This window comes from Euprymna scolopes, chromosome 12 (assembly GCF_053919585.1).
Source record: "Euprymna scolopes isolate OS-2025 chromosome 12, ASM5391958v1, whole genome shotgun sequence".
NCBI classification, from domain to species: domain Eukaryota; kingdom Metazoa; phylum Mollusca; class Cephalopoda; order Sepiida; family Sepiolidae; genus Euprymna; species Euprymna scolopes.
In genome coordinates, this window is record NC_136493.1 from 88,904,464 (window position 1) to 88,930,647 (window position 26,184).

Consider the following 26,184-nt stretch of genomic DNA (forward strand, 5'->3'; position numbering starts at 1 on the left):
ATCTATTTCCTTTGAGTCTCCTAGAGATTCAAATATCAATAATATTCTCTCCCGGGTATACTTCATTTTCTTCAACAAGAAATCTACTGAAGTCATGTTAGCGCACTGAATCTAAGCAGAACAATAACCAAACGATAGAATAGTAATTTGTTCAGGAGGAAAGATCAGAAACAGGGATATGTACATCCATTTCTTGTAATAAATTATTTTAACAAGAATTCTTCATAGGTTTTGGTTTCGGTTTCGATTATAGCAGATGGCACTCAAGCCATTTAATTTATTATAAATAATTTTACTAAGAATTCTTCATAATTTTGGTTTCGCTTTCAATTATAGCTGATGGCACTTAAGTTATCTATTTTTTTAATAAATAATTTTATCAAGAATTCCTCATAAGTTTTGGTTTCAGTGTCGATTATATCTAATGCCACTCCAATAATCTTTTTTATAAATAATTTTATCAAGAATTCTTCATAAGTTTTGGTTTCGGTTTCGATTATAGCTGATGGAACTAAAGTTATATATATATATATATATATATATATATATATATATATATATATATATATATATATATATGTTCATAAGTATGAAGTTCCACTAAATACCGAGTTGTGTTTTCTTCCAGTTCACAAAAGTTAGACGAATCTGATCGTTGTTTAATCGTCTAATATTTGGCGACGATGCACGATTCTATGTTTATTGCGTTTGTATTAATTGCCGCTGGTTCGTTTATCCTTGTAATACTTGAAGGGAATAAAGCAGTCGTAAAAATAAAGAGATCTTCATCGAGGTCTCCAGACTGTGCAATCATCGTCGTCATAACCGTGGGAATTGCAGCATCTCAGTCATTCATAGAATCGCCATGTGTAAAAACGATTTAACAATAAAACAGACTACAGGAAAATTCAATTCGTTTACCTTTTCTGTATATTTCGTATTATACGCTAGCCCTATAGAGAGTTCTTCAAATATATTAAATTGGATTATATTATTACAGAATATAAGTCTAGTGTCAATAGGTTTCGTAAAATGTGTTGTATCGATGTTTATATATATATATATATATATATATATATATTTATATCTAAATTACAAGGAGCACTTTTTCTTTCCTATATTTTAATTAAACTAGTAATTTCACTATTACATTAAAATACACTCTGCTCTTTAGACTATTGTTCTAATCTCCTTTAAATTATATATATATATATATATATATATATATATATATATATATATGACTACTTCGTTTAGTCACACAAATTAATATACGAAAGTATAGTTTTATGCGTAAACTTGAAGTATTTACTTCAACAGTGCTCAATACATAGGTAGAGCAAGGTAGTAAGTTATACATATATATATATTTTATAACTTACTATATATATAAATAGATAGATAGATAAATAGATAGATATAGAATGTAATAATTATTAAATACCTACAGACACTAGTGTTTCATCCTTTCGTGAATCATCAGCGCAGGATGTCACGATTAACACCGGTCGAGGGATTCGAACCCGGCAACGAAGTCATCTTTGACGTCATTAGCAAGGACCAAATCCATTCGGCCACCGTTAACTGCGAGAAATATTGTTGAAATTTAAACATTTATTTTTTAAATGCTTTTAATGTCTGTCAGAGTGATCTAATCACCATATGAAGATCTGCTAAATTGACCGACTTTAAAGTTTAAACTTTAAACTTTAAAGTACTCAACATTAAGAAACGAGTTTTTTAATGTTTATATATGTGTGTGTAAGTGTGTGTGCGTGTGCGTGCGTGTGTGTATACGTGTGTGTATGTGTGTGTGTGTGTGTAGAAATAGTTCATAACACAAGGGAGATAATGCATGGTATAATGAATATAACTGTTCCGAAATATCATATAAAAGCTAAGAACTGTATATGGATCGATTGATGTAATGTAGAAATAAACGGATTAAACTATTGAGATAGATGATTATAATATCAGTAGTTTAAGGTTTAAAAAGCCGGACCTTTTATTGTGATATGAGAGAGAATGAAAGAGAGAGAAAAGTTCGAGTTGAAAGGAATTTGAGTTTCAGAAGAGAATGTTGTTCCCAACAAAATGGCAGCATCAATCCAGAGAAGTTGTCTATTGTAAAAACTTGCAGACGAACACTTAGAGATTCCGGTAGGTAGCCAATCCGAAGCCCGTGTGAAGACGAAAAGTTATTTCCATGAAATCTTAAGATATTTCAGTATATTTTATAGAATGTTATTCCGGTGTCTGATTGGTTAGTAGCAGAGCGTGGTTCCATTTGATTGCTCAGTTCTTATCACCCCTGTTTATAAAGAAAACCGTTTAATTTCTGTAACCATCACCCACAGTTGTGTGTGTATGTATATATGTATGTATATATATACACATTTATATATATATATATACATATATATATATATATATATATATATATACACACACACACACACACACACAAACATATATATATATATATATATATATATATATATATATATATATATATATATATATATATATATATTGGAATTTTATTTGCGACAATATAGTGTGTGTTATGTAGAAACCTGCGGTTTGTTTTGTTTTTATTTCTAATTTTTATTTTTATTTTTTTTTTTGTTGTTATTGTTTTACGCTATCGTTTGCTTGGAAAATATGACTAAGAAAGCGATTATTTAGTCCGGGTGTTGGAAATAAGCTGAGTGAATTGACCTTTTTATTCTTTTTCTGCTATGCTTTCTAATTATAACAGCTGACTTAGCCAGCGTTACCTGGGTGTCAACTATATATATATATATATTAAATGTTATATTTGTGAATATATATACGTGTCTGTGTGTCCGTACTTGGGCACGTGTTGGTGTACTTATCGCTTTTTAAATAGAATATAGATTTTTTTTCTTCATCACTTGTATTCTCTTCTATCTAAAGTGAAGTGATATCTATCCCTTTTCGTTTCTTTTTTGATTATTGATGCCAACGCGAGAAGAGATAATCCTTTTTCAATCACAATTACTGTGACATTTACCTCCATCATTACACCTTAACGAATTATTTTTTTATTCACAAGTCCTCGCTTATCAAGACTAAAGGTCCACTCGAGGGTCAGATGAAGGGAGAGACACTATCGTGAAGATTGGTAGCGATCGTTCTAAATGGCCAGAACTGATTATCAAAGACGACGGCTCAATAAGAATTTGTTAACATTGGACTTGAAAACGACCATGATCTAGTCAGATGAGAAGTACGCACGGGAATATGGAAAAAAAAATCTTCTTAGTGTCATTTTTCCACTTAACATTTGACATTAATTACTACACTTAATAAATACTATAATAAATATACAAGACAACAAAATTACACCTTACAATTGTAAATAATATGAAAAATAAAATATACATAAACAACGTCCGCTATAAATAAACTTTCAAAGTACACTGAATTCTTCTCGCTTATTGGAACGAACATGGGTTTCGGTTGTGGTTAGACAATTAAATTTCTATACACAAGAGGCGTTCAATATTAATGCTTCTTATTTTATTACGCCCGAATTAATCAGAGAGGTTTCAATATTACATTGTCATGATAAGAGAACATGCATTCATGACCCGAAAAATCCATCCCTCTGTTGCAGATATTGACGGTGTGAGAGTCTTAGAAACCAACCTTTGATGGGTGTACATAAGAAGCAGAGGTGCGTCATTGAATTCCGCCATGCAGATAAAATTGAACTGATCCACATTTACTGGCACCTATTGAACATTTGCGAAGCCGATGCAGTTGATGTCATCACAGTAAGAAGATCAGTTTGTCTATTTCAGAGTGGCGATAGAGATGAGAGTGACGAAGCACGCTCCGGGTGCCCATGCGCAGTCACTACTCAATTGCTGGCAAAACTGTATTGAGAATGGTGGTGACTATGCAAAAAAAAAAAAAAAATTCTGGAGCAGAACAGGTCGTTCATTTTAATGGTACCACTCCCGTCCTTGTAGCTCTTCAACTTGTTTAGTTAAAAATGGGATGCATTACTTTTGGAAGGATCCTCGTGATATACAGATAAAGATTAATAGTACATAGGAACACATCAGCTTATGCAATAGACAACTAATCAACTGCCGTCATATTTCAATATGGGGAAATATCACCATAAATTAACAATGCACATGGTAGGTGACGGTAGTTTAATGGCTAATGACACAGACTGACGACCTGGGTGTTCTAAGTTCGAATCTAGTTGGTTCCACAAAATCAGTTTCATTTAGGATGTTGGCAGCCTTCTGTTCTTCCATCTTGTAAGTATCTGATGTCTTTCTAGAGAGAATTCTGACTAGAACATTATCGGGGAAACCAATGCCAACAACAAAATACCTGGATTCATACGATATGATGATGAACAATGCACGTTTAACTACTTGCCGGCCGAAACACATCGGCCGGTAAGTAGTCAAACATTTAGTAGACTCGTCGAATTCAATAGTCCGAATAAATTAATGCTCGTAAATAATTCAAAAGTCTCGGGGGGGGGGAGAGAATGTGTAGACAAAAACAAAAATGCGATTCTTTCAAATCTTTATTCTCTATTTTTATTTGCAGTTCGGGATATTTATAAAACGTTTATGTATCTGCAGACCAGCTAATAAAGACAGGCGAGAACGGTTATTTTTATCTGGATTTGAAATTGGAACACGCAGTCAATAACAGATTTCAAAGAGCGAAGGAAATTTGGAATTTAACGGACAGAAAATTGGATTCCGATTTCTCTTAGCAGAACATCATTCAGATTGAAAGCTTAATAGAAAGATTTGCCTTTATCTTTTTTCACCAAATATTACAACCATCTTCGGATTATAAATACGCACAAGTTGAAATTTTAAATGTAATTTCGTCTTCATGTTACGATTACATCCCTAGGGAATCTATGAGTAATTCATAAAATGATAAACTATCACACCTCTCTACATGAATACAATTTATAACGCATACATCATTCATACGTTACTATCACAACAAACAAATCTCTATTATTTATGCAAGACTATGCAAATTAAACAAGCGCCATATGTAAAATATTTCCCAAGTGAATAATCATTGCTGATTGGTCAAATTTGAAACCGATGGAAAACCATTGAGAAAACAATTAAATGAATTAGCTTAAATGAATGAATGTGATTGTGTTGTAAACATTACAGTTCTCAGGGGATCAATTGTAAGAAATAAATATCAGATGCTTGTGTAGATTACTAATCTTATAAACCAACGTATTTTATGTAAAAACATTATTACGTACTTACGTGCCATGTCGATATTAGTATAAATTCCAAAAATTACGAAAAATTACCCGGTAGAAAAATAATCACAGGTATAAATAGAATTTATATTGAATTATCGAGTTTCATCGTAAATTTTAATGTGGAAGAGTTGTGCGACCAATTCAGTATGACAAACAAAAGAAATAACCCTTTAGTTAAATTTATTTAAATTAAAGGTACATCATATTTACAAAAAAAAAATCTTAGAAGGTTGTTATGGAAGATTTTTTTTTGTTTTGTTGTTAAACTTCGTCTAGCACATCTACTAGATCATTTTTTGCAATTTTTGAAATTTTTACCAATCTGCACAAGCACCAACAATCGTAAATAAAAAGTAATTGAGAGAAACAAATTTGTTCCTTTTATCGAGTTATACAGTCGTATGTTTACAGACTGAATAACTAATCAGATGTGCTAATTAAAAATATATTAATCTATATAAATAAAACATTGGATTATGTATGTGTGTGTCTGTGTGAGAACATTTAACCAATAAACTCTCAAACTACTGATCACATAACTGATATTAACAAGAAATAATAATCATACATCAAGGATGGTTTATAACAAGTAAAATCTAACGTGTGCAGAAATATGTCGCAAAACTGAAATGCAAAATGTTCATTTCATTCATTGCCGACTTAATTTTATTACTTTTGCGCATGCGCAAATTCATTCATTGCTTGAAGTGGTTTAATTTTAAATCTTTCTTGGTCATCTGTCAACAGCTCAAAAGGTAGGGAACGCGACCGGAGTGCTAAAAATGTTTTGGTTTCAATTCTAGCTGATATGACCCAAGTGATATTTTTAATCTTTTAAAACCACTGCTATATATTAGGTATAATATATTTATTAGAGAATTAGCTCTGTAATAATAAATACGAAATATGTATTAATTAAAATATATTTAAGCGTATTTTACGACCTGGCAAGCCCCCCCCACCGCTAATCAAAATAAACTAAGATTTATTCTATGTTGCTATTAATAAACTTCCGATTCTTTCTAATTGCTTTAGAAATTTCCTAAAACTCTGTGTGTCCCTAAGTAGTAATTTAACCATTGTTTATTATTTTAAAATATTCTAATTAAAATCACAGTATACTCACATCGACACACCGGTTATCGTTAGATACCGAAGTTAAGCAATATTGAACTTGGCCAGTACTAAAATGGGTGACAGTCTGCTGTATGTGCTGTCCGCTTATCTCGACATTGCTTCCAGTAACTTTTCTCCTTGCCAATGGAATCAAGCCGTACTGACACAGGAATGGAACAGTTGAGATTACGCAACTCTTGTCTCACAATTACGCACATAGGTACCCATACAGGTGATATCCATAGTCTGTTAAGGTTCAACAGAGACATGACACAGCATATCACATCATTTATATTAACCCAGCTGTATATAGCATTTCTGTTGAGATAATTTTTAGGTGAGGATCAGATTCAATATATTGACAAAATGCTATAGTTATGAAAGCGGAAGTGAGATTTATGTATGTAACCAAGGAATGATCAACAGCCACGATGTGACCGCTGTCGCTTTGAACTATTTAGACATCTACGGCCTGACCACGGCTATCGGCAGTTAATTTCGATGCTACACACAAAAAAACTCTCTGAGGTTTCAACTTTCGTGAATTTCCATTAAGCCCTCTCTGCGGAGCCAATGTAAATAAGAGGATACATGATATTTGAAGACCGCTATACATACCCCGATGTTACAGCCTACATACGTTGAGGACCGATAGACGTTGTTCGTAAGACGTAATAAAGGAAGTAACAATAGAAACGTGGATTCAAGTTCTGTCGTAGATATTCCATGACTTTTTCAATATTAGACATGATAAAGCTATGAATCTGCTACTCTTATCCCCAATTTATGGCTAAAATGAATTCAAATTCTCCATTTGGGAACTAGTTAGAAAAATGTATACACGATTGGTTTTATATGGAGAGGTTATTTGGTCCCATACTCTGGATAGGATAATAATCAAATTTGCTCTAGTGGATCAGGAATTCACCTCTTCTAACCAAGGATAGGACGGATACTTCATATTGATTCTGATTGGAACACCAGGGAGGATAAACACTCCTCCAAAATACTATAGCATATTAGCAAAGTTCATTGTTTTCAATAGTATTCCAAACTTTCAAAGTAAATCTCTTTTAAGTAATCTTATAAATTTTTATTAACTTTTTAAAACTTTTAGTTCCTAACATCAAGTAGCTTCATGCCTTGTCAAGACGGTTTCCATTTTAAAAAATCGACGGTTCATGAAAAGAGGAATGATGTGCGGAAATTGAAATCAGATGAAGAAAAAAAGAAATGTTAGCATTTTAATACTTGAAATTTGACCATTAATTCGACGTTTCTATAACATTTTAAATGTTAAACGAGAGGAAACACATTGTTGCTGATGCAAGTGCATGCTGTTGCACATATGCGTTTTCGCCGGTGAGCGATCAAGTAATCAGATAAATCAAGTAAAGTCTCTTTTATACTTGCGTGCGTGGTTGTTGATCCTCATTCTCCGATCGACGTTTTTACATGTGTGTTCGCTTATCTTCTGTTTAACTTCAGACGGATCTACTCTTGATGAGGTTTCAAAGGTTTTATTAGAGAAAGATAGTTTACTTGTTAGGAGGAGAGACCATACATAAAGAATTAATTATTTTTTTTACTTGTTTTTCAAATTTAGTCTTAATTGATAACAGTGCACGGGCAGAGATAACAGTGCACGGGCAAGATTCACTTAGATTTTTACATTGTCTTGTGTATCTCGTCTGTGCCGCTCCCGATAATCGACTAGCTGGAAACTTTGTTTTATTCCCCGAATACGTGACGCCATCTTTGCCATATCATTAGACATCTGTATTTCTAGCGTGTTTTGTTTAGGGGGCGTTAATATCGGATCGGCCGCTTCAATCACGCCACCTGTAGCTGGTATATTTTCATTTTCTTGCCAGGTTATCATGACATGTACTAATGTAATCCTCGCTAAAATTCATACTAATTGACATAATCATTACACCCTGGCGTAGGATCCCAATATATATTATTTCTGAAATTTTTAGACTAAAAGCAAAGTGAACTATCTGTTCTGATAGTTAACTTCATCTTTTCTGTCTTCAGTCAGCGAAGTAGCAATCCTTCAAGTCTTTACTTTGGGGAGTGACTGGATTTCCTTTTACATTAAAACGGCAAAAACTATTTCCTAATTTATGAGTAGGGCTATGACAACAGAATATTCTTATCATTGTTTTGACTCTAGAATAAATATCCGACACAGTTAAACACAGTTAATCAACCGAGAACCACATCACTCTATATAAAAGCATATAGGATATCAACGGATATACACTCGAGGGTCAAAACAATGAAAAGAATATGCTGTTGTCTATTTATGAGATACTTACCTGCTTACTATTACGACAAAGTTAGATATGAAGTCAGTTTATAGGGAGATTCATCTCTATCTAAAAGGAAGCACTATAAATGAGTGCAACAGTTGCCTAGATCGGACTGGTTGTATTTCCCTGATGGTGTCCCAAGCGATAGGCAATAAACTTATTCCAAAGAAGGAAGTAACTCTTGCGTGGACATTCGCACAAAATAATACGTCATTCTAATCCAAACACAAGAACTTTTGCCAAAACGAATTAAAAAATATTTTATATCTAATGAAATTATGAAAACGGTAATTAATATTATAGTTTTATGTCAGAAGAAAAGTAATACGTTTTAATTCGCTAGCAGGATCTGTGGTTTATTATTAAAAAAAAAAAAAGACAAATATTTTAATGTAATTTTTTTTTATAAATACTTATTCTACATCTTATTAACTTTGGCGCTTATGTCAACGGATCATTAAATCTAAGGGAGATAACCAATCTAGACATAGCAAAAATAAGAATATTTTGCAAGATATAATTTGGGACGCTGAAATAATCAGTAGAACAATGAAAACATGTTAAATGAAAAAAAAAAATGATTACTCGAAAAAAAAATGGTCTTTCCTTATTTGAGGTAATTAGCGTCGGGATGATTAAAACTTTTTGAAGGAGATTTTGAAGTATTTAAACTGTCAATTTCTGGTTATAATTAAAGTTTAATTTAATTTTTTTATTTATTTATTTTTTTACTATTCCGTACTTTCATTTTGCTGGGTATAATTTGGAGCGCATAATAATTAACGTACACAAAACAACGAAAATAGAAAACGTTTTTGAAGAAGATTTTTTTAAATGTCATTTTTTTAAAAACGTTTTGGAAGGAGATTTTGAAATGTATTTTTTTAAAAAACGAAAATTAAAAAATAAGAAATTTGTTTTTCTTTATTTTAAGTAATCAGTCATTTCTGTCTATAATTAAAGTTTATTTAATTTTTTGTACTATCATGTACAAATGTATTTTTAAAAAAAGAGGAAAAAATTACAAGTTCAAAGATTCTGCACAAGATAAAGTGTGTGTGTTTTTTCTCTTAATTATTTAAGGGAAGCATTTTTCTTTGGCTAATTGGACAACAACTTGTTGATTAATTAACAAGTTTATTTAATTTTTGTTGATTAATTAACAAGTTTATTTAATTTTTGTTGATTAATTAACAAGTTTATTTAATTTTTGTTGATTAATTAACAAGTTTATTTAATTTTTGTTGATTAATTAACAAATTTATTTAATTTTTGTTGATTAATTAACAAGTTTATTTAATTTTTATTGATTAATTAACAAGTTTATTTAATTTTTGTTGATTAATTAACAAGTTTATTTAATTTTTGTTGATTAATTAACAAGTTTATTTAATTTTTGTTGATTAATTAACAAGTTTATTTAATTTTTGTTGATTAATTAACAAGTTTATTTAATTTTTGTTGATTAATTAACATCGTTTCATTGTAACGGGTTGTTTACTTTTGTTTTGTGTACGTTAATTAATAAGTTTATTTTGTTAACATTGTTATATTTTCGAGTTCGTTGATTAACTTCGCTAACTTGTTTCCTTTTCGTAAACTGCTTCAGCAATTTCTGGAACTCGGCTCCAGTAATCCTTTAATCATTTTTCCCCCATTAAACATTCTTACATTGTTCTACTGATTATTTTTTTTTTATTTATACATGCGACTGGGGACCGCTTGTAAATTTCATACTCCCAGGAAACTTCCTCCTTCGGAGGAAGCCGGTTAAACCTGAATAGGATTGGTGCTGATTGCCCACACTACTGATTATTTAGGGTCCCATATTATATCTTGCAAAATATGTTTATTTTTGCTATGTCTAGGCTGATTATCTCCCTTAGATTTAATGATCCGTTGACATAAGCGCCTTAATTTTAATAGTAACATACGTACAGTTACTTGAACGCTCAATTACTAAATAATTTGGAACATCTTTTACTCACTGCATATGCATATTAATCCAATGCATAATACATCAAATTAAAAACAGATCTGCTCGTTTGCGAAACTATCTCTCCTGGTGGCTTGTGACGACAACATCGAGGCCCATTCTTTAACACAACACGACCCAAATTTCCACCTGCACTTTTAGCATGTTTGGACTTTCTATACTTTCTTTCTGATATAATATATGAGTACCCATCTGTCATTTCCTTTAATCTAAATCTGTTTTCCTTCCTCTCATTATTCTCCCCATTTATTCCGTCGAACCCCTTTTACCAGACGAGCACCAACCTTTTATATGGCGTTATTTCCTTCCAATCATATTATAAATCTATTTTTAACACTATTTTAATTTTATTTCTCATCTATTCCTTATATTTTAAGGGGCCTTATCACTACTATCCTTAGTATTAATATTTCATTTTATTATTGTTATTATAGTTATTACTATTATTATTACAACTACTTTATTTTATTAATATCATTTTTTTTTTCATGTTCACATCGCCACTTGGACGTGAGGGGCTACTATTTGGGACCATGTCTAGGAAAGATTACCAAGAGATTTGTTCATGTTACATTTAAACTTCTGCAAGTCAGTACAACCAGGGAAGCAGACAGCAGGAAGGGAATTCCAAAGTCTAGCTGTTTGAGGGGGAAAACTATTAGAATATAAAGCTTTCTGACATTTATAGGACCACAAAAGGGAAGGGGTGAGATATTCCATTAAGATATTTGTAAAACAGACACAGTGATGCAACATTGCGGCGATGAGACAGGGTCTGGAGCTTAGCTGATAAAGTGGGACCGATTAGATTGACCACTCTTTTTTGGACTTTATCTAAGAGAGAGAGAGAGAGAGAGAGAGAGAGAGAGAAAGAGAGACGAGTGGTAGATGCACCAGCCCAGATGTGACAACAATACTCTATGCATGGGCCAATAGTGGCCTTGTAAAGGTACAGAATACTCTCAGGTATGAGTAGTTTTCTAGCTCGATAGAGGGAACCCACCTTCTTTGCAGCAGCCTTTGCAATGTTCTTTATGTATTTGTTCCAGTTCATATTGCCCACAAATGTTAGGCCGACGAGTTTGTCAAGTAGGGTGCTATTTGTCATGGATATAGAGGGAATGGAGAGGCGTCTTGTAATTGTTAAAGGAGAGCAGCTTAGTTTTACTAGCATTAAATGTTACCATCCATTTGCGGTCCCATTCCATAATGGTCTGGAGGTCATTTTCTAACGATGCTGCCATTGTCTTAGATTTATGTACATCTGTTCTTTCCTCATGCATATTATAGAGCGTTGTATCATCAGCAAATATACCCATCTCAGACACAATATTATCAGGGAGGTCGTTTATGAATATCAGGAATAATAATGGTCCAAGGATCGACCCCTGAGGCACTCACACATTAATGTTATGCTGCTCGGATGTACGTCCGTCAATGACAGCCTGTATGCTTCTATTGTCTAAGAAGGGTCTAATTATATTTAGTATACGTCCAGTTATACCGTACGATTTAATTTTCATTGCCAGCCCTTTATGCCAAATATTTGTCAGATATATCAACGCTACAACCCTGGCTTTGTCCGCCTTATCCAGTACATAGTAAATGCGTTCAGAGATGACTGTAAAAATATATGCAGTAGAACGACGTTGCCTGAATCCATATAGTTTGTCAGAGAGAAGATTTGCTTTTGCGAGGTGGTGAACTAGTGCTTGATTAATTAAGGTCTCAAAGATTTTAGCGAAGAGTGGAAGGAAATTAATGAGCTGATAATTAAGAGGGTCTATTCTTTCACCAAAATTCTTGTACACTGGTACCACAGAGACCATCTTCCAGCTATTAGGGAAGCAAGATTCAGCGAGGCATTTATGGTAGGGCTTGGGAAGTATGGGGGCTAGCTCGGCTGAACTTTCTTAATTAGTAATTCACGGATGAGATCAGGCCCGCACGACTTTGAGGTGTTTAAGTTTTTTATGATATTGCGGACATGAGAAGGGGTGATTTTTATATCATCTAATGTGGCTTCATTTCGCATAGGGAAATTTGGGAGGGAGTTGTTTGTTGGCGCTAAGGTGGAGTTAGAGGCAAATCGCCGGGCAAGCAGTTCCGCCTTCTCCATTGCCGTGCATGCAACAAGAAGGTTCCATGCACGACAATGTTAAGTTAATACACACACACACGCACACACACACACACACACACACACACACACACACACACATATATATATATATATATACTTCTGATTAATCAATTATTTTTTACTTTGATTTTCCATGTCTTACTGACTTTAGCAAATAGGGTATATACCTTTATAAATATTTGCTAATATTTTCTCCTCTGAAGAGATGGTAGACATCGAAACCCTATAGTTTAAGGAGATAAAATTTCTAAAGAATTTTTTGTCTTGTTTAGAATAATAAAAATCTTTGATATGAAACTCAAGCATTTCACTTTAAAAAGGTTTTTCTGAAATTCATTGAATCACTATAATTTAGTATATATATATATATATATATCTATATATCTATAAAAACAGAGATGTGTGTGCCACAGACGATTTCTGATTGGTTAATCCAATAATCACATCTCCTAAAAAACTATGGTTCGTAGGCTCTTACCTTTACCATAAAATATTATGGCTTGATTTATTGTCCATCTTGGAAGGGTTTAATTTTTTCCTAACTTGCGATTTACAAATTAAAAAAATACGAAACTTACAATCTAACAATCGAACCTCCGACATCACAGCCGCCATTATGAAACTAAACCAAAAAAAAAAAAAAAAAAGCGCCTTCACTCGTGGTCTTTACATTTCGGGTTTGGGTACTTGTGCAGTTTTCCATTGACATTAAAAAATGGAAATATTTAAAAAAATATATATATATATTGTACGTACTCGTCATGGGATAAAGTTTTCCTACAGAAAAAATCACGTAATTTCATCAAGTAGTTATTTTTTTATAGCGAAAAAAGAAAAAAATCAACGCTACAAGCGAGTCATTATTAATTAAACAGAAAGTTCAAGTAGGGGGATTTCCCCATTTTGATTTTTATAGCGAGGCCAAATTTCGCGAATTTGGCCTTTTTTTAAAGCAGTTTGGCCTTCAAATTTCTGTTTGGCCTTTTTCTTCACCGATGAAATAAAAAAAGCAAATAAAAACAACGCAATAAAACTTTTAAAAATACGGCACACTTTTGTTGTTCTTGTTTGTTTGTTTTTTTGGTAATTTTCCTTATTTTTTTATTTTTTCAAGATAATACTATTAAATGGACACTATTATGCCAAATTAGCCCCCCCCCGAAAAAAAATGCACAAAAATTCGAGATTTAAGGTTTTGACGAGATAATTTAGCGAATTGTCCGGACTATTGCGAGAGAACCATCCATTAGTTTTTCCTGAAATTTTGCCACAAATTGTATTTCAATAAATAGATGTGCATAGTAACAACATTTTTTAGCCGAAAATTTCCGTTGCGTCCCCAGATTTCATCGGTGAAGAAAAAGGCCAAACATAAATTTTGAAGGCCAAACTGCTTTAAAAAAAGGCCAAATTCGCGAAATTTGGCCTCGCTATCAAACAATTTGACCTTGGAGAACTCTACCAAACTCCTCCTACAATTTTGGGTCTAAACACGTGATATTTTAGATATAGATTCCTTGGACATGGATCTAACTTATTACCTTTACTTGATCCCTAAACAATAAATGTTAAGAAGTCATAATAGGGGTCAAAGTTTAAAAAATTGACCGTTTTTTTTTCTCAGCATTAACCTCAAAACACCTGGGCAACGCCGGGCACCGATTGCTAGTATATATATATATATATATATATATATATATATATATATATATATGACTATTATTGTTGTTATTAAGCCTATTGCTATAATTATTATGATTACTATTATTGTTGTACTTTATTTTCATGGCAATATACTACCTTGTATTTTTCTATGCTTTTACCCTTATATCTATCTATATTTTTTCTGCCTTTACTAAAACATATCCCACCAGTACTAAACCTGCCAAATTATCCTGTTACCATATAAAACCGTCTTTACACTAGTCAGCAACATTTTCGCCTCTCGCCTACAAATTCTGTCTTTTTTAATTTCAAGTTTTTTTACTTCTATCCTACATCTTTTATTCTCTCACACATTTAATTTTTCTTTTTATCTTTTCTTTTTTATCCTTTTCTTTTTTACATTTTATCCTTTATTTTACTTTTATAGATCGGCACATATTACTCTTATTCGATCCTAATTAATTAAATGATTAATTAATTAATTAATGTAATCAGATAATATATAGTAAATACTCTCTAAAGCGTACTCCATCCTCCATCGCCCAATCCTACTAACGCCCCTCTCTAATATATATAAAGTACCATAATTATCTAATTATCCTCTAGACAACCCTCTCTCCCCTTATAATATATTAAACTCATACAAAATCCCCTAATAAAAAAAATTGCTAAACGTCGCACTCTTCTCTTGTTACCTAGCAACTACTTTTCTCTTCTGATGAGAAGCATTAGGCTTCGAAATGCCTGGCATAAAAATCTTTCATTACACCTACACACTGTATTGTATTCCTTGTTTTAAATTAACCAATAAATCTATATACATCAGTATATATTTTTCTATTATCAATATATTTCCTCTTATATATATATATATATATATATACATACATATATATATATATATATAGTGTGTGTGTGTGTACACACACACACACACACACACACACACACATATATATATATATATATATATATATATATATACGTTTGGGTTTTGAATTTACTATAAATATTGTTAATTCGTCTACAACAATTGTGTCAAAATGAATGCATGTATATTCGTGTCTATATAAATGTTTAATACAGCATAATCACGTTGACACACCGTTTTTCGCTGGATCACTGAAGTTAAGCAGTGCTGAACCTGGTCAGTACTAAATGGGTGACCATTTGGGATTTCCATGTGGTGTATGTGCTCTCTGCTTATATCGGCATAGTTTCCAGTCGTCCTGAACTTCTCATTGCCACTAGATTCAAACAGTGCCGATTCGGGAGAGGTATGGCTCGTGATTGGCAACCCTTGCCTCACAATTACACGCGCAGCTGCCCTTACAGGGGGGTATTCTTTGTCTTTGAAGACTGAACGGAGGCATTGATACATGTTTAGATTGATTTATGTGTATTTATTTCTATGGGTGATTGCATATATATATATATATATATATATATATATATATATATATATATATATGTGTGTGTGTGTGTGTGTGTGAATACGAATTTGATTGGTTCTGTAGAACAATTTTTTTTAAATTCCCTCCTTTGAAGATTGTAATGTTAGGTATGGGGCAGCCAAACTAGCTACCAACATTGTCCAACTTTTATTGAAACCAACCGAGAGCTCTTTTTAGTATACTCGTTGTTCCCCTAAGTGTAATTGTCTGGATCTCTTTTGCACTTGGTTCACCAGGAATATTAGTTAGGTAGGACTTCAGGTTCTTCTTCATGATCCCCAGTATGTGTATGTAGTCTTTTATGATAGGTGGTTAGTGTAGAAACATTTTTTCTACGTTATGATTTTTATCTATCCCATTTTGACAAGAGTTTATTCTTCCAGAGACTATGAATAGAATTACAACTAAATGTCGTATTAATTGGAGGCAGCCATAACAAAATATCAGACGCAAACTTTATGTACATACTATTTCTATACTTATGTAAATACACTCGCGTTTAATTATTATCGGCACTTCAAGGTAATAATAATATACGTGCATATATATCTGTAAATATGCATAATTATATATAAGTATAGTTACTTACATCTGTTTTAGTACGTATATATTACATAAATATGTGTCCAGTTGTATCTACGCAGGTATCATCAAATATGGTTATGTATATAAGAATTTGCGTATAAAATTAGAGGTTGATGTAGTTTACTTGAAGCATTGTTTAATATGTATATAAAAAATTGAAAGATATGTAAAAGATATAATGGTGCGGTAAGCTCTGCAGATACACCTTTATTGATACAATATATGCTGGATTCTTCCATCGAAGACGATGAATGAGAGTTTAGTATGCAATTTTTAGCGGCTCCTAAGCTCTGTGACACCGCGTATATAATTACAATCCTGCAGACGTCCGGAACAGCCCCCCGCAGATAGTGAACGTACATATGCTCGTCGGTCAAAGACGTCTTCTTAAATGAATAGAAAACGATGCTTTGCTGCGTGCTTTGAAACCACAGTAACATGCATATTCATTTTTTTTTGCGGATTTTTCTGGTGATTTTCATATTTGCACGAAGGGCGTCCCAATGATGAAGGCGGTTATGTTCAAATTCTCTGGTCCCTAAAAACAAAAACATCTTCCTCCATTCGCTGTGATCTCCTGCTGCACTCTCCCAGGAGCTCAGAGAAATTACACAACCTTCACGTTGTCTTTTAGTTTATCCTTGCAACTCAGCAGGAGACGCACTATTGGACGACAAGAATTTGTCGGTTGCCCATAAAAAAGTTGAGTCATCCATTCTCGCAAGATGACCAGCGCATTTGTATCCTGATCAAAATGATTCAATACCAGTGATTTCATATCTTTCCAGTAATTCACTATTTAGAACACGATCCCGCCATCCAACATTGCAAACAGAACGCAGACATCTTATATGGAAAGAACCAAACTGATTTATATGCTTGCAGTACACGGTCCACGTTTCGGCACCATATAGAAGAGTAGGCAGAACAACAGATTTGTAGACTGCCACCTTCGCTTTTAGAGACACATTGTTGCTGTTCCAGAGTCTGTGTCGCAACCTACCAAATGCCTCACTAGTTTTATTAACTCTACTATGGAAGTCCTTTTCAAATTTAGTATCATCATACGCAACAGATCTGAGGTATGTAAAAGAAGATGCTGTTTTAAAGCTTTACCATCAACATATACCACTGGTTGTGAAAAGGGCGTAGCGTTTTGTTTCAGCTGGTGAATAAGTTCAGTTTTTGTTATGCTAATTGTAAGACCGAAGTCCTTACATGCATCAGAGAAGCTATTGAGGATGTTCTGCATCTCATCAAGACTATGGGTGACAAGAGTACAGTCATTAGCATAAAGGAGATCACAAACAGTCTGCACAGAAGTCTTGGTTTGGGCCTAGAACCGTTGTTGGTTAAATAATCCCCTCACTTGATCGATACTAAACACCTATACCTTCCGAGGTCTTCATGAAAGCTGTCTCAAGCATTACCGAAAAGAAAAGAGCAAATAGGATCAAGGCAAGGACACATCCTTGCTTAGTTCCATTTGACACTTAAAATGGTTCACTTTGTTCGCAGCCAGATCGTATCTTCGCCACCATTCTCCCAGTTAAAGAGATAATCACATTCAACATCATGCCTGGAATACCGAGCCTCGTCAAGGCAGTCCACAGAGCATCCCTGGAGACGGTATCAAACGCCATTGTGAGATGAATGAATGTAACAAACAAGTCCTTATTCTGCTCCCTCACTTTCTCTCGTAGTTGCCGCAGACTGAAGATCATGTCCGCAGTCCCTCTTCCTGCACTAAAACCATATCGGTTGAACCATTGAGTCTGTTTAAGATTACACGAACAACAGATAAAAAAGAAACATTTCTATGGTTATCACACTCACACTTACTTCCTTTGTGTTCAAACAGGTGAATAATTGACAGGTCTTTAGAATGTTTTGGCAGGGCACCAAGTTCCCATATTAATGAAAACAGGGCACTTAGTTTCCTGATTAGCAGTTGGCTTTGAAATTTATATACTTCTGCAGGTATGCCGTAATCACGTAGAGCCTTACCATTTGAAAGTTGCTTTAAAGCCCATTCAATCTCCGACATGGATGGACTGTCAGCAAGCCCCTTGATGGTTTGCCTCTTAGAAATATAATCAATTACTCCCCCGATCCACTGTCGATTCTCGGTTTAAAATATTTGAAAAGTGTTCAGCCCAGCGCTTAGTAATTTCTTTCTTATCAGTGAGGAGAATGCCATGCGAGGAAAATATTGGAGCTGTCCCTCCCTAGAAATAGGGACCAAACACCAACTTTGGGTTTTGGTAGAATGATTTAAAATCACACTTATCCGCCGCATTTTTCAGCCTCCATCAGTTTTGTTTCATTTTCCGGAGCCGAAACTGTGCCGAACTTTTGGCCATTCTAAAAGTCTTCTGTCTGTTTCACTGAAGAATTTTTGTCAGTAATCCATACTTGATGGGGTTGATGATTGTTATTGACCAAGGGGAGGATAGTTGCAATGTATATATATATATTAAATTTATTTATACAAACATTAATGGCTACATATGTGCATACATGTTTCTGTAATCACCCGCGTTGGGGGATTACGTCTTCAGGCCAAGAATTACCGTCGAGAACTGATATTTCAAACAAAAACATTTTCTTATTTCGTTAACAAAGTTAGAATGTAACCTGAGTGGGAGTTATAAACGGGGGGGGGGGAAGCAAGTGAGGTCTTTGAAGATAATAAACATCTTTTTTATTTCCCATTCTTTTTATCTATCCCATCTTTTGGTTTTTATGGCATAAGGTACTTGAGAATTTAGTATTTTTGTCTTGCAGTCCGTAAATTAAAAACAGTTCTTATGGTCACTGAGTACTGACCGGTGTCTTTTAATCTACACCCATCCAACCACATACATGTATACACACACACACGCACACACACGCACACACACAGATACAGGAACACATACATACACAGACATACGATATTCAAATCAACCCATATATATATATACAAACATATATACATATATATATACATGCACACACACACACATATATATACATAGATATACACACATACATACACATACATTTACACATACACACATACACATACACACAACATATACATATATATACATACATATACATACACACGTACACACATCTATATATATAGTCACACATACATATATACACGCATATACACATATACATACACACATACATATACACACACGCGAATACGCGCACCAGCATACACGCAATACATACACACATTCAGACCATCCGCAGGCGCAGACAACATCCCCATCCCTTCGTGTCTCCAAATCTCCACAGACGTGTACGATACACATACACATATAGATACACACACAGACCCACGCATACACCCACATACACACACACACGCAGGGACACATAGAAACTCGCTCACTCACAACGCAGGAAAAACACAGCAATACATGCATAAATGCAAAAAACTTTTTCAATAATAATAAGGTGCCTTTTTACTTCAGTAGTATGGTAACCCCTTTGTATGTGAAACAGCTTGCCACTACAGTCCACACGGGTGTACATATCCATATATAACATACATACATAACACTCAGACATCCAAATATAAGTTTGTAACAGAAATGAAATGAGTGTTTTTTATGTAATTTATTGATTGAGATTATGTGTTAATTATTACAGGGGGTGTTTGAATGGCGTGAGAAAGTTAACCTGTGTCTACAGTTAAATAATGTTCTTTTAATAAAAGTTTACTTATTAATGGCGCTATGTTATAGAAACCTCCACGTTGTTTAATAGTGCTTGAAATTGCGATAAGCGCAGATTCAAGAAGTCTTCGGCGTGGTTTATTTGAAATAAAACCACGCCGAAGCCTTCTTGAATCTGCGCTTATTCGCATTCAAACACCCCCTGTAATAATTAACACATAATCTCAATCAATAAATTACATAAAAAACACTCATTTCATTTCTGTTAAAAACTTATATTTGAATTTCAACAGATATATCTTTTTCCCAATAAGAATATTAACTTTCGTTCATAGTTTTAAAATTACATTAACGACTATATGACGTCACTAAAATTTCCTTCTCTTTAACAGCGCCAGCCCTCCCCCTCCTTTTTGAATTTCCAACGTCTTTTTTCCGTTTCTCTGAAATAGAACTGCGTCACACTGTGCACGTGAAACATTTTCAAATATTTTGTACTGTTTTTTTTTGTTTCTTAATCTCATTCATCCAGAGGAAGTCTCGAAATAAAGACGAAACGTTGATGAACACATAATACAGTTTGTTCCTTTTTATTTTCTCTATTTTGTCGAAATACTATTTCCATCATTTCCATCATACATACATATATACATCTACATCCATATACATACACATACATACATATATATATATATATGTATATATATATATATATATATATATACGTAAATTGAATAAAATCACAACCTACATGAATAGAAATTCACTTATTTTGGCGTTAAGCTCTTACAGCTGTAAGAGCTTAACGCCAAAAAAGTGAATTTCTATTCATGTACGTTGTGATTTTATTCAATTTACGTATATATGCTCTGAAAACACTTTGGAAAATTCATTGAGCTGAGATATTAATTGAGTTGGTATTATAGACAATTATATTCTAAACTTGCAACAGAAAGGAATTGTTGATAAAATAATATATAGATATACATACCATTAAAATAATATATATATATGCATACTATTAAACCGCCCAGCGTTTCCCGGTCGTAAAATACGCTTAAATATGATATTTTAACTTATGCAGCGTTTCACGGATACAAATCCCCTATATATCAAGTTTCAAGCCTGTAGATTAAAAACTGACGGAGAAGTTCGGTAGAGACCGTTCCTCAGACACGCAGACAAGGACACACACACGCACACACACACACACACACACACACACACATATATATATATATATATATATATATATATATATATATATATATATATATATTATACTATAGTGTTCTTACTTGCATCAGCGTGGTCAGGTGCAGAATCCATATGTAATATTTCGGAAAAAAACATTTCGTCATAAACATGCTTGTTTATGTATACAGCATAGAGCTGTAAGTGTTTGCATGTGGTTATGACAGAAACTTTGAAAGATAGTTTTAAATGCAAAATACATTTGCAGGCGACTACTTATTGTACCAATTAACGTGTGTGAATTCTTATATCCTCGATATGATCACTATTAACTAATTTTATCTTGTAATATGTTGAATGCATAATGTTCTCTTCTGTGTGTATTGTTGGAATGGATTTTATTACTAAGATAAAATAAACTAAATCACAATGAGAAATGTAACACAGCTTGATGAGTGATGTCGTTGTAATCGTGAAGTAGAAGACAACATTTAATATGGCTACGAATGAATAAATACGGTAAAAATGTTAATAAAAGTCGTGGAACATAAAAATGGGTGAAAAAAATGACAATATTAAAAACAAAGGAAAGCAAGTCAGCGATTTGGAAAAAATAAGGAACATAATTTCATTTCATTTCTAAAGCTATTTTCAGGTGTACATTTATTATTAGAAAACTATACTATATTGAACTCTTTTGAAACAAATATTAGAAATATATACCTATAGTTTGCTGTAGTATATTATACTGAAATTTATGAAACACACACATCTACATATATATATGCATATATATACACACATCTACATACATACACACATATATATATATATATATATATATATATATATATATATATATATATATATATATACAGTGTATGTGTGTGTGTGCGGACGTGTGTAATATTCATGTGGAGTAGAAATGGATCATGGATTCATTTTCGGCAGCGTTGTAATGTGGACCTTTTACTGCAAACATCTCGCTTTCCTTATTTTGCCTTTTAGTCCTCACATTCTATGAACAATGTTTCTGGCAAAGGGGGAAGAATTACTGTTTCTTGAGTTGGAACCAATCTATATAACACTTATTGTTATCTTTATGTCTGGGGCGATTTTCATATGTAAACACGCACATACATACATGCATATATTGTTTAAGGTTTAAGATATTCAAAATAAAAAAAAAGCAGTGAAGGTTACGAAGTTTTTGATAGAGCTCAAAATGAGATCAAGATATTATTTATTCAATTGAGGTAAACAAAATTACCATTAGTCGCGACTTTGTTTTTGTTGCCTAATGAAGTTTTTGTCGAATGAAACAGTACATTTATTGTAGCGACTAATTGTAATTGTTTTCCTCATATATACATATATATGGATTTATATTCATATATAAATATATATATATACACACATACATATACGGATTTATATTCATATATAAATATATATATACGCACACACACACACATATATATATGTATATGTATATGTATGTATATATATAAGAATAATGGGTAATAATAAATAGTGATATATAGAAGTTTTAAGGTGGTACATCTAAAAGTAAGAATAAGTTTAAGGCTCTTAGATTCATAATGAAATTGTCCGCAAGGGCATGTAGTTGATAAAGTAGTTGGTAAAAATTAGTTGTACGTTAAACTATTCTGAAGGTTGAAGGTTAAATCCTGAGTAAAGGCTACACTCAAAATACAATTGCAAATTACGTATGATATCTAATCGGAACAAAAGTATGCGACCACCGTGGATTAAATAACAGGTTCGCGACTAATAATAATTTTCTTCACCTAAAATAATATATATATATATATATATATATATATATATATATATATATATATATATATATATATATATATATATATATATAACATTTCATATGTGTCAGTATGAGTTTATTTTTTAAATGAACATTTTTATAAATGTTCAGAATTGTTTTGAAATAGCAATTATTTTTGCTTCTTACGAAATTCGTTGAAGAATACACGGCTGGTGTATTGGATAACTACAGAAATATAAAAAATAAAATCAAACAAAAAGAAACTGATTCAACATTTTCTATTATTTACTTGGCGGGTTTTTCTTATGTACAAAATGTAGATAAATAGATTTATTGTTTATTGATAAAAGTTCTTGCATGCGCATGCGCTCAATAAACTCATCACAACTCTGAATTTTTTTCTTTTCAAGTTTTTTTTTTTTAACTTTTATTGTCTTTCCTTTTGATATAGTTTTTATATACAACAACAATAATGATACTTTGTTCAAGTTATATTGTTCAAGATATGTTGTTCAACAAGTTGGGTATTTGAAATGATAAAATAAAAAATTCAGCGAACGGTTTGATTTATTCGAGAAAGTATTTCTGTATCACATATGGTATCGCTTTTTCGACATTACGTTCAGATATACAATTAGTTATCTTAAACTACAATATATATATATATATATATATATATATATATATATAGAGAGAGAGAGAGAGAGAGAGAGAGAGAGAGATAGATAGATAGATAGATACAGTGGCCCACTTAAAAGTAGTCCAGAAAATGTAGTAGAGAGGAGAAACACTATTTTATTGTTTAAATCACCTGTAGTGTTATAAAAGATGCTGGGGGTGCTCTCTGTTGACATCTATGCATTTTGGGCACGTTTAACAACGTTTGCAGATACTGCCTCTAGATCTTCTCTGGTGATTCTCCTGATAGCGGTGGTAATGGCCTCTTTTAGTTGGTCTGGAATGTGAGGATTATTTGCATAAGTTTTGTTTTAACATCCTCCGAAGATAAAAATCACATGATGATAAGTCCGGGGAACGTGCTGGTCATAACCCTTTGCTAATTGTTCTTTCTTCCGTAAACATGTAATGAACTCATGTCACTGTTCTTTGTGACGTGTGGCATGTAGCGCCATCTTGTTGGAAAAAGAATTGCATTTTATCTTGTGGTGTCACTTGGTCGTTAAGAGAAAGATTAGAGTAATCGGGCTACTTTTGAGTGGGCCACCCCATATACATATCTATTTCTCTCTCTCTCTCTCTCTCTCTCTCTCTCTCTCTCTATATATATATATATATATATATATATATATATATATATATATATATATATATATTGGTATATTTAGGCAGCATTTTTCATTCAAGCAAATATTATTAAATGCAACAGAGACATTTAGCTTTATGATTTTTTTTTATTTTTCGATCTTCCGAGAAGATGCTAAGTAACATATTACATATAATATAACATATAATATAACATAAATACCATGATATAAATAGTTTTAGTTATCCTACACCTCTAAATTGATGTATCATCCTTATTAAATAAACGAATAAGTCTATATACATTTGTACATAGTAATTGTCTGTATTTTTTAGATGAGGTGTTTTCATTTTTTGAGATTGTCGGACTGACTTCCTCATAGTGTGCTGCCGAGGCTCAGCATGCCACCCACAGAGCAGGTACCTTGTCGATATAATAAACCCATTAGCAGGCAAGTCAGCAACACAAGTAAAGAATTCTGCCCACTTCACGGAACTGATCAAGGGAGCACCCATCAGTACAAACCAAATGGTAAGCCTAGATGTGGTTAGCCTGTTCACTAAAGTCCCAACTAGTGAGGCACTAGCAGTAATTCAAGACAAACTAGCTGCGGACCTCTCTATAGAAGAGCGCACATGTGTACGATTGCCAAACTTAATGGAAATGCTGACATTCTGCATAGAAACAACCTACTTCAGAATGGGTACTGACCTATATCGACAAGAGAAGGGGCTAACTATTGGCTCGCCATTACCACCAGTGATGGCGAACATATACATGGAATACTTCGAAGACATGGCCTTAAGTTCAGCTCCCTTACAGTCAACCATGTGGCTAAGATACGTTGATGACACCTTTATACTCTGGCCCCATCAGGGAGACATCCAGGCTCTCCTAGACCATGTGAACTCAATATGACCATCGATATAGTTCACAATGGAGGAAAAAAAAGATAACCAACTGACCTTCCTTGATATACTCATATCACGCCCAGAGCATGGGTTTAAGACATCCGTATATCGCAAGCCTACCTTCACCGGACAATACCTTAACTTCAACTCCCACCACCCATACAGTATCAAACATGGAATCGCACGCTGTCTACAACATCGAGCAGAGACAATAAGTAGCGACACCATTACATACCAACAAGAAATGGTCAGGTTGAAGAATATCCTCCGTCGTAACAACTACCCCGATAGCATACTATCCACCAGACGTGTTAATAGTATAAGAGAGGAGAATGAAACCCAAAAACCACCAACGGTTTGCCTACCATACATACGAGGCATCTCCGAAAAGATTCAGAGAATATGTGCCCCCTACAACATCAGGACGGTATTCAAGAGCGAGTCAACACTCAGACGACATCTGGTACGAGTGAAGTCCCGTATGGAGGAGAACATGACCAAGAACTGCATATACTGCATCCCATGCAGTTGCAGAAAGGTTTACAATGGTGAAACATGCCGCCCCCTCAAATTAAGGGGGGAAGAACACCGAAAAGCGGTAACTAAAGGGGAGACGGAAAAATCGGGTATAGCCAACCATGTCTGAATGGAGAGGGAGACCATCGCCCTCTATGGGATGAAGTAAAAATAATAAACAGAGAGACCCACTGGAAAGTGAGAAAACTTAAAGAAACAGCTCACATGCTCGGACATAACAA